Here is a 16,412-nt window from a genome sequence, read left to right on the forward strand (position 1 = left end):
TACGCTGAATATATAATCCCATTCTCATTTCTCACTGTCAAAGATATCTGGTGATCTCATGTGGAAAGTTCAGTGTGCTGTGTCATGATCAGCATATTTAGTTTCTTTGGAACTAGGCAACCCCAGCTTAGTCTATTCCAAACAACAACATTTCTTATTAATAGGGTTCTTTTTAGAGTATTGATAGTACTTGGCAGGTATGGAGAACTGCGTGTGCTAGATGATGGCCTAGTTAATTGTGGAATTTGATTCTCTTCTATTTATGAGCTGACTTGCAAATTCTTTCTCTTTTTATCAGAGAAAGCTTTTCCTAGTGCTTTTCGGAAGTACCAGAAACCAAACTGGGGAGGAACCTGGGATTTTTTTTTCTCAGTTCCAGTAACAATCTCATGTGTTGCACTTTGGAAGTGTTTGAAAACATCTATTAATACACTTCATTAAAACCATGTAGTCTTAAGACCTGATCCAGTGTCCTGTGAAGGTATCTGGAGAGCTTTCAGTGATTTCACTGTACTGTCAAGAAGGCCACTAGACCTTTGAGAAGGAAACTGTTTTCAGGCACTTTGAAAATGTCTGTGATTCTGTTTAAAACCTCTGTTCCAGCCTTTCCTCTTCTTTATCCTGTCAATTCTATGCTCACTTCTCTCCTGACCACTGTAGTTACCAAACTGGTTCTTAAATTCAACCTGCAAGCTCCCCTTGGTGTTTTTAAAAAGCCTCAGGATACAGTTCTTTTCTCCTTCTCACAATTTGAGAATGAACAGTCACATCCAGACGTCCTTTTTCCTCTACTAGTGCCAAGGGTTTCAGAGAGGAAAAGGAAAGAGGGCGAGCAGAGAAGCCTTCCTCCACAGTGGGAGTAGGGTTTCTTTCTTGGGCACTTCCAAACATGTCCCCCTTTCTGCAGCCTGGCACGACATTTATAAATGGATTTTCTGAGTTCATAATCTATTTCAAAGCAAGTTCTGAATGCCAACACATTTTGTTCTGGCTCAACTGTAGACAGTGGGCAGCTGCTGCAGAGAAGGTTCTTCGCCCAGGCCTCTCCAGTGAGTAAATCTAAGCTTCTGTCTGGGTAACAAAAGGTCTTGGATAAAAAAGAATAGTCCTGGGTGAATCAGACAGAAACTGAGATGATGCACAAATAAGATCTTTGGGTTTTTTTAGAATTATTATTATTTTCTGAACTTTCAAGAATTTATATTCAAGTGACATCATTAAAATGGAGTTTGTAGAAAACCAGTTAAGATGTAAAAACTTTTATGTTCCCCAGATGGCCAGATTTCATTTTACTTTTGCCAAATATGGAGAAAAGGAAGGCAAATAGCTTTGAAATTTAATTTTGAATACATTTCAGTAGATGACAGTTAGATTTCCCTACAGCCATTTTACAAAGTCAACATAACATGAAAGTACTACTTGCTCTTAGAGTGCAAAAGAATGCATGAGAATAGCCATCAGGTGTGTGTCTTAACTGTCACACAGTTAAGAGGAATTTGTGTATAAAATTTTTTTTCGTGACCACTAAGGTCAAAGGATTGACATGTAACAAAATATGTTTCTGAAACATAAATAGAGCTTCTTCCGTGTCAGTTCCAGAGGCTGCAGTCTTGCAAGAATATGGTAAGGACCAGAGCACTGTTGGGCTAGTGATTCCAAATTTTTCAGCTGAAATTGGTTCTGAATTTCAGAGCTTTTGCACACAGTGAGGGAGATTGAGTAGTGCTTAGAGAACGGAGAACAAGATACATGAGATCTGTGAAACGGCACAAGATGAGGTTTGTTTATTTGATTATGTATTGTATTTTTTACCACCTTGGTGATTTAGCACTGTGCCCTCCTCTTCCTCTCACCTTCCCAGCAAAAGTCAACAGCCCAAAGAAATTTTCAGTTTGGTGCATGAAAATCTTGAAAGGACTTCGATGGGATTCCTATTAGGTTAGTGAGAGGCTTTGGAAATCTGCTGTAATCCCATCAGCCCACAGAAAGACTCCAAAATACCATATTCTGGGGGAGACAATGGAAAGTATCTAGAGCACCAAATGTGGCAGGTGGAAGCAATTATAAAGTACACAAGCTGGGTAGGCCAGCCGTGTTATGAGGGGTAAGAGAGGCAGCTGGGAGATTTAAAAAGAAAGGCCTGAGAACAGCTGAAAGATACCAGCAGTCAGCTAGTGAGAGCATCTGAGAGCTAAGCGGCTGTGTGTGATGAGAAAACATGCCAAAATGATAAGAAAAACAGCTGGAGAAAAACAAAATTTCAAAGCTTCTGAGGCAGGGATGGGTATGCAAATTCTGCTAACAGTAGAATTGTTATTGTGTGTAGTTGTATGAGTAAATTAAGTACTTTTTTCCCCTCTCTGCTTTCATAAGTTCCTCTTGTTGTCACAAATGACCTCTTTCTATAGAGACTACAAGAGTCCTTTTCTGCTGTTTCCTCCTCTTTACCTTTGAGGTTTTGATTGTTTCCTCCACAGAAAATAGATATATCTGAATAATTAATTGTCTCTTAAGCTAGCATTTTAACTATTTATTTTTTTCATTTCCTGACCTTCTCAATGCTCTTCCTGCTTCTCATTCTGAACTTGAGAAGCCCTTGGTGGAATACCATTCTTTGTGAAGAAAATTCACTAGTAGCAGTTGATTTTAATAGTTTCAAATCTCATTTGGGGTAGAACCTATAAGATTTAGATGTCTTTGTATTCTAGAGGACTAGCTGGAGGAGTTGGCGGGCTTGGAGGGTCTGATGAACAGTCTCTAGAATTTGGCAGGGTATAAACCAAGCTTATAATAAGAGCATGGTGACTTTGGAAAGTAAACAATAAAAATGTACAGTGGGGAAGATTTTCAAGGCTTTATGTATTACAACTGCACCTGTGTCTTTGCATGTATTTTGTTATACACATAGCTTATAATTTACTTGCATCTGATCACATGTTTGAGTCTAGTCTAGGTGCACGCATCAAAAATGTGAAGACATCTGCCAATATCTGTATACAGTAGTATGTTCCTTACCTTTGAAGTTGTGGCTCTGCTGTTTTTCAGCTGTGAAAGCAAGATGCAGTATATGTGTACAATTTTTTTCTGTAGATTATAAGGAATAAAGAGCTTATGTGAAGAGAAAAGTACAGGAGAAGATCTTAATAGATTCTGTCCTATCAAAAACTGAAATACAGCAACATGAAAAGAGCAAACATGCTGTCTAGCTTCTCTGAAGCTGTTTGCTAATGACCTCCAATGAACTAGAAAATATTAGAGAGCGTAGTCTCAGCTTGAAGCCTTAGAGAAGAAAAAAAGCATGCAGAGAGAAGGATGCAAAAAAGGGAAAGAGGGAAAGGAAATAACAAATAATTATTTTCAAACAACTACAAAACTGTAATCACGCAGGAAATTTTGTTATAGCTTTCATGCTGCCTGACCTATCCTGCTATGTCCAGGAGGAGAAACAGCAGCAGCAGTTTTAGAGGGCATGAGGTAGACTCACATAATTATAGAGCAGAAGAGCAAATTGAAAGGGGGAGAAAGTATGAAAGTGCAAATTAAAATATATTATACAGAGCATTTATGAAAGACATCTGAATGCTCACCACTTATTATTGGTGACATAACTCATTATGTATTGTACAGTAAATATTTTGAATAAAGAAAATAATGGGGTGAGGTCAAAAGATTTACAGTCCAATCTGATAAAATACCAATTGATTCAGAGAAAGCTAGAACATTTGCTAGGGAAGGTTATGTCTATCTGGCATAGGGAAAAATACTTGAACTGAGTGAGAAGAGATATGTTCATGGTGCAAATTAATTCTTTCTAAAGAAAGCATTTAAATTAACTTTTCAGACACCTGAAATCCTATGACTATATATTTTAAAAGAAGAGCTTCTGTTTTGGAAGCCCTTAACATTATATTCCCCTAACAGGAGCAATTAACCAAGAGCATAAACTCACAAGAAATTTTACATATAAGTTCTAGAGTTGCTCTTCTTATGCTTAAGTAAATTTCTCTCTTGGAATACAGAATTTCAACTTCCCTTCCTGATTTTCTCCATGATTAGCAGCAGACTAGGCAATTTATTATTCTGTGTTCTTCTGTAGATGGGCCCTGGTTTTAGGGGGTTTTTTGGGTTTTTTTTTTGTGTGGTGTTTTTTTTTTTTAATTAGTGAGTGAGAAATGAGTGCAGGTGCGCTTATCTGGAAAATAAGTGAGATTGTGGATTTGAAAAATAATGGGGGAGGCACTGTCACTGCTTTTGCAACTCATACTTGAAGTAGCTCTGTCTTAGAGGTGTCCTGCTTCCCAGCCTGTAGGTGAAGATCTTTGCCAGTGGCTTTGCACCACCTTTTGACTTAGGAGAATTTCCCCCCAGGAAAGCTGTCCAAGTTCATGTAGCTGTAGACCTTGAGAAAGAAGGAGGATTTCAGTTGCAGAAGGAAGAACGGTTTGGTCAGTTGTATTTTTAATTAAAATGAGGCAGTCATGGAGGGACTGGATTTGTGAGGCCTCCTACAGCAGGAACATATACCTATAAATCAAGACCAAGCTGCTATGAAGTTTATAAACTAGAGAGCTGCCTAGATGGTTCTATTTCAATGGAAAGCAGTACTTGGCTTTTGTAATTGGCATGGTCCTCCACATGCTGTTCTCTGAGTGATCTTACTTCATATTGTTTCTCAAAAAATCCTAAGATGTAGTGCTTTCTACCACTTCTCAAGAATGAGAACACCCACCTCACTACAACCTCCTTTCAGGAAGAATCATAGAATAAGCAGGTTGGAAGAGACCCACTGGATCATCGAGTTCAACCATTCCTATCAAACACTAAACCATGTCCCTTAGCACCTCGTCCACCTGTGCCTTAAACACCTCCAGGGAAGGTGACTCAACCACCTCCCTGGGCAGCCTGTTCCAGTGCCCAATGACCTTTTCTGTGAAAAATTTTTTCCTAATGTTCAGACTAAACCTCCTCTGGTGGAGCTTGAGGCCATCACCCTCCTCTCTAAACCCACCTTTCAGGTAGTTGTAGAGAGCAATGAGGTCTCCCCTCAGCCTCCTCTTCTCTAGGCTAAACAACCCCAGCTCTCTCAGCCGTTCCCCATAAGGCCCTTCACCAGCCCCTTCACCAGCTTCATTGCTCTTCTCTGGACTCGTTCCAGAGCCTCAACATCCTTCTTGTGGTGAGGGGCCCAGAACTGAACACAATATTCAAGGAGCAGTCTCACCAGTGCTGAGTACAGAGGCAGAATAACCTCCCTGGACCTGCTGGTCACGCCGTTTCTGATACAAGCCAAGATGCCGTTGGCCTTCTTGGCCACCTGGGCCACTGCTGGCTCATGTTCAGTTGCTGTCAACCAACACCCCCAGGTCCCTCTCCTCCAGGCAGCTTTCTAGACAGACTTCTCCTAGTCTGTAGCACTGCATAGGGTTGTTGTGCCCCAAGTGCAGGACCTGGCATTTGGCCTTGTTAAACTTCATGCCATTGGACTCAGCCCAGCGGTCCAGCCTGTTCAGATCCCTTTGCAGAGCCTCCCGACCCTCCAGCAGATCGACACTTCCACCCAGCTTAGTGTCGTCCGCAAACTTGCTAAGGGTGCACTCAATGCCTTCATCCAGGTCATTGATAAAGACATTGAACAGGGCTGGACCCAGCACTGAGCCCTGGGGAACCCCACTTGTCACTGGCCTCCAGCTGGATTTAACACCATTTCCCACCACTCTCTGGGCCCGGCCATCCAACCAGTTTTCCACCCAGGAGAGTGTGCGCCTGTCCAGGCCAGAGGCTGACAGTTTCCGAAGCAGAATGCTGTGAGAAACTGTGTCAAAGGCTTTACTGAAGTCCAGGAAGACCACATCCACAGCCTTTCCCTCATCCAGCAGCCGAGTCACTTTGTCATAGAAGGCGATCAGGTTAGTTTGGCAAGACCTGCCTGTTGTGAACCCATGTTGACTGGGCCTGATCACCCAGTTCTCTTGCATGTGCTTCATGATAGCACTCAGGATCACCTGTTCCATGACTTTCCCTGGTACTGAGGTCAGACTGACAGGCCTGTAGTTCCCTGGGTCCTCTCTGCGACCCTTCTTGTAGATGGGCACAACATCAGCCAGCCTCCAGTCCAGTGGGACTTCCCCAGTCTTCCAGGACTGTTGGAAGATGATGGAAGGGGGTTTGGCCAGCACATCCGCCAGCTCCTTCAATACCTTTGGATGAATCCCATCCAGCCCCATAGACTTGTGGGTGTCTAGTCAGGCTAGCAAGGCTCTGACCACCTCCTCTTGGATCACGGGAGCCTCATTTTGCTCCTCTAGCTCCTGGGTTTGTACACAGAGGGAACAACTTTCTTTACAATTAAAGACTGAGGCAAAGAAGGCATTAAGTACCTCAGCCTTTTCCTCATCCCCTGTCACTGTTGTTCCTTCTGCGTCCAATAGGGACTGTATGGTCTCCCTAGTCCTCCTTTTATTATTTATATATTTATAGAAAGATTTTTTGTTATCTTTCACAGACTTTGCCAATCTGATTTCTAGTTGAGCCTTAGCCCTTCTGATTTTTTCTCTACACAATCTCACTTCCCTCCTGTAGTCCACCCAAGAGGCCTGTCCCCTCTTCCAGAGCCCATAAACATTCCTCTTGTTCTTGATATCACTCAAGATCTCTCTGTTCAACCAAGCTGTTTTTTTCCCCTGCCGGCTTTTTTTCCGGAACATGGGGATGGCTTTCTCCTGAGCTGCTAGGATTTCCTTTTTGAAGAGCTCCTAGCCCTCATGGGCTCCCTTGCCCTTAAGTACTGTCTCCCATGAGACTTTGCCAACCAGCCTTCTGAAGAGTTCAAAGTCTGCCCTCTGGAAATTTAATGCTACTGTCCTGCTAACCACCCTCTTCACCTAGAACAGAAAACCCTATCATCTCCTGATCACTTTGTCCTAGGCGTCCACCTACTGTCACATCCCCCACAAAGCCTTCTCTGTTCACAAACAGCAGGTCCAGGAAGGCGCCCTCCCTGGTTGGTTCATTCACCAGTTGTGTGAGGAAGTTGTCTTCCACGCACTCCAGGAGCCTCCTAGACTGCTTCCTTTCTGCTCTATTGTACTTCCAGCAGATATCAGGAAGATTGAAGTCTCCCACAAGAACAAGAGGCATTGATCTAGAGATTAACTCCACCTGTTTATAAAAGAGCTCATCAGCTGCTTGGCTGGGTGGTCTGTAACAGACTCCCATCACAAAATCTACCTTCTTAACCCACAGGCACTCAATCTCCTCATCACCACAGTCCATCTCAACAGTGTCCAAGTCCTCCCTTACAAAGAGGGCTACCCTGCCTCCTCTCCTACCCGTCCTATCCTGCCTGAAGAGTTTGTACCCCACCATAGCTGCACTCCAGTTATATGAGTCATCCCACCACGTTTCCATGATGGCAATGACATCATAGGCTCCTTGCCCTACAACAGCTTCCAGCTCTTCCTTCTTATTACCCATGCTGTGTGCATTGGTGTAAATACACTTCAGTTGAGCTGCTGAGCTTTCAGCCCTCTTGGAGGGAACAGAGTTCGTTTCCAATTGCCTGGTAACTGGAGTAGCTAGCACCAGAGTGCCTGTATCTCCCTTAGCACCCCCAGGTGTGTTCTCCCCCTCTGTGTTCACCCTCTCTGAATCACCAGTGGCCCACGTCCAGGCTCGCTCCTGTCTAGCCTGGTCTCAACCCTCTCCTCCTTTCCATCTAATTTAAAGCTCGATTTATGAGCTTAGCTAGGTTTTTAGCAAGGGCTTTAGCCCCCCTAGGAGACACACGTGTCCCATCCTTAGCAACAAAGTCTGGGGGTGCGTGAGCCACCCCATGATCAAAGAAGCCAAAGCCCCTTTCCTCACACTAGGCCCGGAGCCAGGCATTAATCGAATTCTTCTTCCTGACTTCCAGCTCCTCTCTGTTTAGCCTTGGGATGGAGCAGAATACTATTTGTGCCCCAGAGTCCTCCATCATTTTCCCAGTGGCCCTGAAGTCATTCTTGATGGCTTTGGTCTTTCTGTTTACTAGATCATCATCACCAGTTTGGACTACTGTCAGAGGATAGTAGTCTGTCTCGTGGACCAGGGAAGGAAGTTTTCTAGCTACCTCCTTCCCTGATGCCCCTGGTAAGCACCAGACCTCTCTGTGGAGCAGGTCCGGTCTGTAAATGGGTCCCTCCGTTCCTTTTAGGAGGAAGTCCCCTACAACAATCACCCTCCTCTTCTTCTTGATGGAGGATGTTTTCATCTTTTTCTGAGGATGGTGCGGCCTAGGGAAAGATTCTAGGCTGTGGGAGCCATCATCCTCATCCTCAGGATTGGATTCCACCTGCATCACCTGGTACTTGTTCACCAGGGGGATCTGGGGTTTTGCTGTCTGGGTGAGGGGAGCAGGTTTCCTTCATCTGGCAGGAACTTGCTGCCATTCCCCATCTCTTGTAACCCCAGCCTTGCAGTTTGCAGGTGGATGGTGTTTGGACACACCAGCTCCAGCAGGCTGCTGAGTTAGTGAGAGGGCACTACTCCACTGGTCTATCTCCCTCTCACACTCCCTGATGGTCCTCAGCCTCTTTACCTCCTCCCTTAACTCCTCCACCATGTGAAGGAGTTGCCCCACTCGAGCGCAGCTTTCACACGTGGAGCCAGTACCAGAGGCCCGAGCTGGTGTGGGAGGGAGACAGTGCCTGCAGCCCAGGGTCTGGGTAGCTGCCTGCACCCACTGTGGCTCTGGCTGGGTGGCAGCATCCACCCTGCCTGCTGCAGCACACAGAGCAGCTTTAATCTTCTGCCGGGTGGCCGCCATAGTCTTCGGTCTAGTCTCTAGGTCCCCTCTGCGCCCTGCCTGCTCCAACTACCCCGCTTCTCTTTACGGCGCTCCCAGGGGACCGTTTAAATCTCCCGCGGTGGCCGCCGGGACCGCCCCCTCCCGTCAGGCACCGCGGGACCAGCGTGTGGGGCTGTCAGGAGCCCCGCCCCCGCCTGGGGTTTTCTGGGATTTTCCCGGCTCAGGGAAGCTCCTGCCGCCTCAAAATGTCCACCCCACTACAGAACTCACCGTCCTGCTGCCGGCTGCCGCCGAAGAAGCGGTAGTTGTAGAGAGTGATAAGGTCTCCCCTCAGCCTCCTCTTCTCCGCGCTAAACAACTCCAGCTCCCTCAGCAGCTCCTTATGAGACTTGTTCTCCAGCCCCTTCACCAGCTTCGTTTCCCTTCTCTGGACACGCTCCAGGACTTCAATATCTTTCTTGTGGTGAGGGGGTGCAGCCTCACCAGTGTTGAGTATAGGGGGACAATCACTTTCCTGGTCCTGCTGGTCACGCCGTTTCTGATACAAGCCAAGATGCCATTGGTCTTCTTGGCTACCTGGGCACACTGCTGGCTCATACTCAGTTGGCTGTCGACCAACACCCCCAGGTCCTTATCTGCTAGGTGGCTTTCTAGGCACTTTTCCCTGACTGGTATGACTGACAGAACTGAGATTTTGTAAGTAATCCTGCCTAGATTCAGTAAAATCTCACTAAGAAATATTTTTTTTCCTGTTGGCATATTTATGACTTTGTCCAAGTGCAAAGTCCTGCACATGGGTCTGGGAAATTCGAAGCAGAAAAACAGGCTAGGTGGAGAATGGATCAAGAGCAGCCCTGAAAAGAAGGACTTGGGGACACTGGTGGATGAGGAGCTCAGCGTGAGCTGGCAGTGTGTGTACTTGCAGCCCAGAAGGCCAACTGTATTCTGGGCTGCATCAAAATGAATAGCAGGTCAAGGGAGATCATTCTGCTGCTCTCCTCCGCTCTGATCAGAACCCCTGCCTAGAGTACTGCATCCAGCTCTGCAGCCCCCAGTATAAGAAGGCAATGGATGTGTTGGAGAAAGTCCAGAGGACTTTCCCAAGAGGACTTTCCCCCAGAGGAGGGGAATGAAGATGATCTGAGGGCTGGAGCACCTCTCCTATGAAGAAAGGCTGATAGAGTTGGGATTGTTCAGCGTGGAGAAGAGAAGGCTCTGGGGAGACCTTATAGCCACCTTCCAGTACCTAAAGTACCTGCAAGAAAGCTGGAGAGGGACTTTTTACGAGGGCATGTAGTGAAGGACAAGGGGTAATGGTTTTAAGCTGAGAGAGAATTTATTTAGATTAGATATTAGGATGAATTCTTTTACTGTGAGGATGGTGAGTCACTGGAACAGATTGCCCAGAAAAGCTGTGGATGCTGCCTCCCTGGAGGTGTTGAAAACCAGGTTGGATGGGGCTTTGAGCAACCTGATTCAGTGGGTGGTGTCCCTGCCCAAGGCAGAGGGGTTAAAAGTATGTGATCTTTAAGGTCCTTTCTAACCCACACCATTCTATGAATCTATGCATCACCAAATGGGAATGAGTACCCCCATTCTCAGCGAGTTAACACCTGGAAGAACTGCTCTTAGTTTTTAAACTCCAAAGTATTGTACCATCCTTGTAAGCACATTTGATACCACAGTAAATATCAAGAATCTATTAAAACCTTTTCATGTTTGCAATTAATCGCACCTTCACCACCACCAAGCAGACTGTACTTTCCCCTCCTTTAGAGCAAACCTCTCTGGCTCCCAGCAATTCTCTTAGGGTATATTCATGCAGGTCTTCTGTTTTCATTTTCGGCCTTGGCTCCAGTCCCTGAGTGTCAAGCTCATCTCGATTGTGCCCAAAGCTTGCTATTCTGTTCAAGCTGTCCTGCTGGGGCAAAATGTCATTAATACAGTGCAGCCACATTTCAAATCAACCATATCTTGAGTGCAAAGGAAGACAGAATAGAGACAGGGTAGTGCCTACTCCTCTCTATTAACTGCTGTTTGCTGGGTTTAGGAAAGTCAGATTCCTTGAGGCTCCTCCACACACTGTTTGTATCTCTGCCAACCCATGTTCTTAGAGAACTGCTGGCAAGCACTGCTGCCATTGTCCGGATGAGGCAAAGGCACCCCATAGGGTTTGCATTATATTGAAGACAAGATCATAGAATCATAGGAGCAGGTTGGAAAAAAGCCCTCCAAGATCATCAATTCCAACAGTCAGTCCCCTTTAGCAGAAGAGTTCCAGAACTTTAGAAGACTCAAAATAACATAAATCCCACTCTCACACCTAGAAATTGCCACTAAATAAAACCCTTCTGTAAAAGATTTTCCCAAAAGCTCTATATTTAAGATGGTGTAGGTACATTAATTGCATTAATGTGCTACTTAACATCTTCCAAGGCTAGGAAGAGAGCGTACTGGACAAAGAAAGCAGCCTGCTTTTAAGGCCCTTCACTGCTAGTGTGATGAATAAATTACATTACAGTTGAGACTGACCATCACTTAAAAAAGCTTTGGATATACCTTGAAAGAAGGCTTGTGTTTCGACTTGATTTTTCTTGGGTTTTTCCTCTTGCCCGTATTTGCTTGTCTGCATAAATGATTCCTAAATTGCCTGACTGTGCTCAGTGAAGATAAGATTTGCTTCTAGAGTTTCATTATTTCTAACTTCATTAAGAAATATTACTAGTGAATAAATCAGGAGAATTCCAGTGGTTTGAACAAATAGCCAGGGAATCCCAATTTTTGGCAAGCGTATGGTATCCATGTCCTCCTTTTGAAGGAGCTGGAAAATACACTGATGTGTTTCTGTTGAAAACCATTCAATTGTAGTGGTTCTTGTCAGGAAAAAGTCAGAACATTCTACTCTGGTTCTTTCTAAGTGCAGGGATAGTTTGTTATTGAACAATTTATGATTTTTTAAAAATAGCTTTTTTAAATGATCAGAACACAAAATATTTTAAAAATTACCTGATTTTTTTTTCTGGAAAGGAATTTTGTTTACTGCTGCATTTTAAACTGTGGGTTGTTTCTGTCATCACTACAAGTCCAGACAAAAAAAATAAAGAAAAAGTAAAAGTTTTCCACAGGGTGGCAAAATCCCATATCTGCAGTGCTGGATAAAAATGTATTTTGCTCAAGTGTATGGTAAAGATTGATTTGTGTCCTTGGCAGGTGCAGTGACAAAACTCTTCGAGAGTTGAATGACAGATGATGGATTCATTGAGCTTTTCTTATGATCTACCCCTGCCAGTTTTGGTATTTCAACATGTTTTGCTCTGGTTCAAACAGAATCAGTGAAATCTGAAGAAGGTGAGCTGTGGATGGGAAGAGCTTCTTTGTGAATATTTTTCCAGGTTTCATAAAGTTTATGGGGAAAGACTGTGGAGTTTTCTTAATGTCACTGAAACATTTCACCCAGTTTAAGTCTTAATAGGAAGTGTGTGGGGACCTGCAAAAGAAGTCTGGTCCAGAGGTTAACATACAGCTGCTGAGCTAAAGACTCTCTCCATGTGTGTATATATATGTATGTGTATATATATGTATGTGTATATATATTTATGTACCAGAGACCTCTCGCCAATTAATTTGGATAACATCTTTTGACTTTCAGATGCTTGGTGATGAAACTGACTCTGGTGGGTTCATCCCTACTCCCAGATTGTTTGGGTCAAAAATAATAATAGTGTAAGTTAGCCCAAATTCATGGCTTATCTCAGCAAAGTTGGCACATGGTAGTGGGTAACACTCCAGAGCTAATTTTCTTTATGTTGAGAAAAGCTGGTAGTTGTTCTACGTACACATTTGCATGTTTGAACATGGTTGTAGTTCTAGTTTTCTCCTTATTCTTTGACACTATGTCAGGATTATTTCTTCCTCATAATTTTAAACTGGGCTTTGGAGGTAAAAAAGAATCCTCAAACAAGCCTCCAGAGCCCAATCTTCTGTCATAGTAAGCATTCTGTAAATTCACACAGTGCTGTTTTCAAAATCCTTGGAAATCTTTAGTTGCTGCTGTTGGCAGGGGTTTTCTTGGATTTGCTAAATGTAGTATGTAACAATACAATGAATACATTCCTTGGGATCCATATGCCCAGGAATATAGTGGCATGAAAGTAGCTTAAAAGAGCATTTCCCCATTGTTTTCAGGGATATGCAAAGAGCAGCTGGATGTAAACTCCTCACATGCATCATGTGGAACTGTCTTGCTAGCCAATAGGATACAATATGTGGTAATATTAAACGGAGCATAAGGTTGAGTGGTTTTCCTTTTCTTGCATTACCCCATTCTTCCCTCTTACTGTATCCCATTCACAGCACAGCATTGTGTATTTTGGTGACAGTTACAAGGGCAAATTCCATTATAATCCTCAGTTTCTAGTTGCTCATAAATTTTTCATTAAAAATTTCCTAAAGGCCAGAGATTTTTACAGTTAGACTTTGCCTAGAGCCTACTTTATTGCTAGTTTGAGGAAGTATAGCCTAATAGTTTGAAGTTCAAACACCCAGGAAAACACAAACCAAATGTTACATACTTTGCAATCTGAACACACTGCTTACATGTTTATTTAAATCCTGGAATACAAATTGAAATTGAACTGAAGGCAATTCAAATCACACGTGCAGGATCTTTAGAACTGAAACATAGGTTTAGAATAGAATGTGATCTCCAAGGAGACCTTATAGCGACCTTCCAGTACATGAAGGGGGCCTGCAAGAAAGCTGAGGAGGGACTGTTTACAAAGGCTTGTGGTGATAGGACTAGGGGCAATAGCTATAAACTGGAGAGGGGCAGATTTAGACTAAACATAAGGAAGAATTCCTTCACAATGAGGGTGGTGAGGCACTGGCACAGGTTGCCCAGGAAAGCTGTGGCTACCCTATCCCTGGAGGTGTTCAAGGCCAGGTTGGAAGTGACCTTGGGCAGCCTGATCTAGTGGTAGGTGTCCTTGCCCATGGCAGGGGGGTTGGAACTAGATGGTCTTTAAGGTCCCTCCCAACCCAAAACATTCTATGATTCTATGATATTTTGGACAAAAAATTTTGAGTGTAACTTGGAAATTGCTTGGTTTTAGATGTCTCAGCATCTGGTGTACAATACCAAGAGGTGCTTCATATGGTTGCATCAGTATTTTATATAATATAATCCTTTTATGTGTTTGAAAAATCCGATGAAAATTAGATACAACGAACTCTAGTAATGCCAAATTATGTTCTCTAGTGAATAGGAAAATACAAATATTAGGAAAAACTACAATTTTAGCAGCTGGGTCATCAATATAAGCTTTCAAGATATTACACCCTTTTAAATCTACATATTCCTTAGCAATGATCCCTAGTTTTGACTTCTCTCTCCTCCCCTCTCTCTGTAAGGAGCTCAGCACTGGTCACTTTTCAGTATAAAATCTCTTTTGAAAGTTTTGGAAACACAACTGGAAATTGTATTGTGTGCAATTTCTTGCTGCTTAGGTGTATGCCATCTATCAAGTAAAATGCTAACGTTTCTGCTGAGTCTTCACATATTTCACAATCAAATGCTGCTATTTCTCAGTTATTTTATTTTGGTGCTGGCAATATGAACTATTGGCATTTTGAGTATGTGAGATGTTACTGAGGTATATTTTCTGTACAAAAGTATGCTCAGCTACACATTTAGCAAAACCAAGAGTTAGTGTTCATGTTGTATGCCCAAAGCTAGGTTTGCTAGTGGAACTTGCATATTTACATTTTTGCTGAGGTTATTTAATCTGTCACGTTATAGACCCAACATGCAATGGACCTTTATAAACTGAATCATAAACTTCTTTTCCATTCCTCTTGTAGCTTACCACAACACAGTCCCCCTGCCAGGGTAGCAAGTATTCCCCTTCACACCCCACCCTGAGGTGTCTGCCACCTCCAGATGGACATCCCAAGGACATTGTCAAGGATGTACACCAGTAGGATGAAGATGCTTTCTTCATGAGGCATCAAATAATAGGTTACTGTGCCATGTGGTTTCATGAGCCATCTGTGTCCTTTCTGTCTTCCATTCAGAGGGACTTTTGATTCTTACTTGATACTGTATCTTGTAGGCAGACCCTCTCTGGGGAAGATCAGGGCGAGGAAATGGGAGAACAGAGTAGAAAATGGCATTTATTGAGTGTTTCCTACTCACTCCCCTGCTGGGTGTTTACATGGTTCTTAGCGGAAAGAACACACTACATTGGGCTCTGCAAGGTCACAGATCTTAAGGTCAGACTGCAAAAGGCAGTATCAGAACACCTCTTGGCAGCCGGGCTATAAGCATCAGCCCAGGACGTTAGTGAGTTCTGAACAACTCAGTTCTGGACAACTGAGTCTCATAATGCTCTGCAGTGAAATGAAATCTGACCCCAAGGCCAGGAAAAGTCTTCTCTATCACTTCAGTTTCACTTCTGCCTTCTTTTGCTGATGGAAAAAAGACCACTTTTGTGGATGAAAGAACAGCTCAAATCCTGCAGTCAAGCCTGTGCTTCTGCTGAAGTCACTGTAAAAGTGACAGCTGCAGTAATAAATTTTAGTATGAAGATTATATGAACATTCTCCCCATTCCCCAAAGGACTGGCCAAGACTCTCATGCATTTCACACAGGCTTCTTTCAGGCATCAGGCAGCAACTGCTTTTGGTTATTAGTGGCTCGGTCTGATATTGAAATGTTAAGTATTTCTAAAGATTAAAAATCCATCATCATCTGGATCTGAGCAGCTATTTCAATGCTTCCCAGTTCAAGTACTATATGTAAAAAGGTGGTCTGGCCTTTAGGTTTTTCATAATATTTTGTACTCACAGGTGGGGTTCAAGAACCAGAGAAACTGACAGGCGTGAAAGGGGGTTGATTCAGGGACCTCTTGAGGAATCTCAATCCATGTAAGTCCGTAGGACCAGATGGGCTGCATTCAAGGGTACTGAGAGAGCTCGCTGTTATTGTGAGGCTACTCACTGTCATCTCTGACAGGTCATGGAGACTGGGAAGGACCAGAGAAAGGCAGATGATGCACCTTTTTTTCTGAAGGAAAGAGCAAGGACAATGTAAGGAACTACAGAATAATCATGGACTGAGCCATCTTGAAGGTAATTTCTGGGCACATGAAAGAGAAGGCGGTGATGGGGAGTAGCCAGCATGGACTTAGAAGGGTAAATCATGCCACACCAGCCTAATTGCCTCCTCAGATAAAGGGTAAACAGAGAATGTTGTCTACTTTGGGTTCAGGAAGGCTTTCCATGTAGTTTCCCACAGAATCCAATTTCAGATTGTCCAGTCTAGATAGGCAAAAAAAATGACTGGATTATTGGTCAAAAGGGCCCCTGCTCTGCCTGAAGGCTGGTTACAGTGGAGTTCCTCAGAGGTCTGTCCTGTCTGGTATCTTTGTCAATGACTCAGAGGGAAAGACAGAATGCAGTACTATCAGGTCTGTAGCCTGATGATGCTAAATGGAGATGATACTAAATGGAGGGTATAGTCAATATGGCTTGGCCTGCCGAATAACTAGACCAACAGGAACCTCATGAAATTCAGTGAGGAAAACCAGAGAGTCCTTCGTCTCTCAGATGGACTAACCCCCTGCACGCC

The 16,412-nt window shown here is 43.7% G+C and overlaps 1 long non-coding RNA gene across 1 annotated transcript; it reads left to right on the forward strand.

Annotated features, from left to right (window-relative positions):
• Positions 1 to 996: 996 nt before the first annotated feature.
• Positions 997 to 16,078, forward strand: LOC138718952 (uncharacterized). Its single transcript, XR_011337165.1, has 3 exons — positions 997 to 1,049; positions 11,996 to 12,133; positions 15,798 to 16,078. It is a non-coding gene; the product is annotated as an uncharacterized lncRNA (long non-coding RNA).
• The last annotated feature ends 334 nt before the right edge of the window (positions 16,079 to 16,412 follow it).

This window comes from Phaenicophaeus curvirostris, chromosome 3 (genome assembly GCF_032191515.1).
Source record: "Phaenicophaeus curvirostris isolate KB17595 chromosome 3, BPBGC_Pcur_1.0, whole genome shotgun sequence".
NCBI lineage: Eukaryota > Metazoa > Chordata > Aves > Cuculiformes > Cuculidae > Phaenicophaeus > Phaenicophaeus curvirostris.